Raw genomic sequence first — 3728 nt, forward strand, 5'->3', positions numbered from 1 at the left:
GCACGAGGCTGAAAGCATTGTGCAGAACTGTAGCTTTGAGGAGACAATATTGAGCCCATAGTGCTTCTATAGCATATTGTTGAAAGCTTTTCAGCCATTAGAATTTGACAGCTGCAGTTTGTCACAGTATAGAGACAAAAGGGTAATTAAACAATGAGCAATAGTTAACAAATGACGATTAAGCATCTCCTTTATTGCTGGATAATGAATGAATGAGGCATTTATATAGCGCTTTATTGTGTATTGCTGTACACCCAAAGCACTTTACACTCATGAGGGGGTCTCTCCTCAACCAGCACCAGTGTGCAGCATCCACTTGGATGATGCAACGGCAGCCACAGGACAACGGCGCCAGTGCGCTCACCACACACCAGCTACAGGAGGAGAGGAGAGAGAGTGATGGAGCCAATTCAATGAATGGGGATTATTACGAGGCTGTAATTGACAAGGGCCAGAGGAGGGAATTTGGCCAGGACACCGGGGTTACACCTTTAGTGCCATGGGATTTTTAATGACCACAGAGAGTCAGGACTTCGGTTTAACATCTCATCTGAAGGACGGTGCTTGTTGACAGTATAGTGTCCACATCACTATACTGGTGCATTAGGATCTACACAGACCACAGGGTGAGCACCCCCTGCTGGCCTCACTAACATTTCTTGCAACAGCAACCTAGTTTTCCCAGGAGGTCTCCCATCCAGGTACATGAGATGCACAGAGTCAAGTATAAGTAAACCATTTCTTTTAAATTAAACACTGGTTTTATGAGGCCAAGCTGTTTGTTTTGAGGGTCAGCATTAACTCCACCAATGGCTTAAGTCATGGGACAGGACTATCTGTTGCCTGACCAGTCACAGATGAGGTTAATGTTAGTGGAAACCTGTTTGAAAACTCTCTCTCTCTCTCTCTTTCTCAGTTGTGTTAGCAGAAATGACACATCTCATAGAGTGGTATGAGGTTTTTACAGTCTAGCTGCAAAAGCAAACAGCATGATGTATCCTAGCTATATTAATGTTCAAATGTTCAAAATGTTCAATTCAAGGCAAGGCAAGTTTATTTATATAGCACATTTCATACACAGTGGTAATTCAAAGTGCTTTACATAAAAGGAAGTGAAATAGTCATTAAAAAGAATTATAATAACAAGGAATTAAAAATAATAATAATCACAACAATAAAAACAAAGTGATTTAAAAATTGATTTAAAAAGAATTTAAAACATTTAAGAATAGAAAGTGATTATACATAGTGCAATCAGTTCGGACGTAGCACAGTGCTCATTCAACAAATGCACAGCTAAACAGACGAGTTTTGAGTCTGGATTTAAATGTGGCTAATGTTTTAGCACATCTGATCTCTTCTGGAAGCTGGTTCCAACTGCGGGCGGCATAATAGCTAAAAGCAGACTCCCCTTGTTTTGTGTGAACCCTTGGTATTTCTAACTGACTCGATCCTAATGATCTGAGTGGTCTGTTAGGTTTATATTCAGTGAGCATATCTCCAATGTATTTAGGTCCTAGGCCATTTAGAGATTTATAAACGAGTAAAAGTACTTTAAAATCAATCCTAAATGTAACTGGAAGCCAGTGTAAGGACCTGAGGACTGGTGTAATATGCTCAAATTTTCTGGTTCTAGTCAGAATCCTGGCAGCAGCGTTCTGGATGAGCTGCAGCTGTCTAATGGTCTTCTTTGGAAGGCCGGTGAGGAGACCATTACAATAATCCACCCTGCTGGTGATAAAGGCATGAACCAGTTTCTCCAAGTCTTGACTGGAAACAAAACATCTAATTCTTGCAATGTTTTTGAGATGATAGTATGCTGATTTAGTTACTGCTTTGACTTTTTCAATTCAAACTCTATTCATAATTCAAACATTGCACATAGCATCCAAATTAAACAAAAATGCAAAGAAATAAACAAATATACGTATATATTTATTGAAAGTATAGTTGCACATACCTAAAATGCATAAGCTAGCATGTGTGAGAAAAGCTCATTCAAAAGCTAAAAGAGCAGTGTACAGCAAATTTTGTAATGAAACTAAACTAAGGTTAGCATTTCAATTTCAGCTAATGGCAAAGCTTTATAAAAAATAATATTCAGAACTAATAGGGGTCAGAGCCCCTGCAGATGCACCATGCTTTATTTCTGACAACAATAATGCAGCTTATCTGTAATATTTGCTGTCTGACTAAACAGCGAGACCAGAATGTGAAAGCCTGTATTACTTGGCGAGCACAAGTGCAATTGTAGGTATAATGGAAGGCTGCATATGTAGTATAATGGCTAATGTGGAAAAATTGGTCTGAATAGAGTTACTAATGATGGGCGAAGCATCCAGGTCACGTTTCAGCATAATAACAAAAGAGAAACAAAAGCAAGCAAACGCCGAAAGCTCACAGTATTAAAAAGGCAATTGATATGAAGTATCAATTGTATCAAGTATCAATTGTATCAAGTATCAAGTATCCGGGCTTTCCTGTAGCTCAAATAGTAGAGCATGGCGCTAGCAACGCCAAGATCATGGGTTCGATTCCCAGGGAAAGCAAGAGCTGATAAAAAAAAAGTAAAAACTGTAACTTGAATGCAATGTAAGTCGCTTTGGATAAAAGCGTCTGCTAAATGCATAAATGTAAAATGTAAATGTAAAATGAGGCTGAAGAGCTCATGAGAGGTTGCAGTTAAGTCTTGCCCCGATAAAACAAGAAGAGCAGGCAGTGTGTGAAATCTGAGCCAGAGGTAAAGTGCTTTTACATTCAGCTGATTGAAATGTACACTTGTTGCTTTACTAATTGAAAGAGATGCATCTTCGGAAGCAGGAGGCTCACTTAAAAACTTTTTAATCTTATTTTATCTTACTATATAAATACTAGTAAGGGACAGACTGTCTATTTTCAGTTTAGGCCAAAGGCAGATGAGAAAGAGCATAAAACAGAAAATCCAATCCAGTAGCTCCATATATGGCTCAGCCTACACAGGAGCTGGAAGTGAGGTGACTGACGGCTTCTGCCTGTAGGCCGAACCGATTAGATCAGTGCACTTACTCACCAAGAGTGGGAGGCTAGATTGGCTATCAGCATTGTTTAACCTGTGAGTCTGTCCATCAGCAGGAATCATTACACCAGCCCAGGGAGCGCATGGCCATATATTTGTGATGCAAGTGAGAACACAACACATTCACATGTATTTTAGTTGTAAAAGTTTTATGCATTATTTAAATAAGAGCTAAATATATGTGCCAAGAATCATCACTTACATCTGACACTGGCGGTTGTTGTTAAAAAATCATGATAATGTGCTTTAAAATGTTTTTGTGTTCACCCACTGCTGAAAAATGGCTTAATAACATAAAATACCCGCCGCCCCCTCCAAAAAAAAATTATTTTCTATCCAGTCAACTCATCACAATGATTTCTGTCACTTCTGCTCAGTTATAAGAGATTTTAGAATTTTGATGTTGTTCATGTGTTAAATCACAAGTAAATGCAAAGCGGCTGGATTAAATTTAATAATCTTAATAATGAGAGTTGTAGCATGCTGCAAGACTACTTGAATTCCCAGCATGCACTGTGGTATACTATTAATAGTTTTACAGTCTGCTGCTTTTGATTGTACTGTTATCGTCCCTATCAGATATTTATTGTGTTAATAATTATCTAATGTGGTATGTTCATTAAGGTTTGATTTCATTTCTAGTTGTGTTTTTAAATTTATTCCCCAGTCAGTC

This window comes from Onychostoma macrolepis, chromosome 12 (assembly GCF_012432095.1).
Source record: "Onychostoma macrolepis isolate SWU-2019 chromosome 12, ASM1243209v1, whole genome shotgun sequence".
NCBI lineage: Eukaryota > Metazoa > Chordata > Actinopteri > Cypriniformes > Cyprinidae > Onychostoma > Onychostoma macrolepis.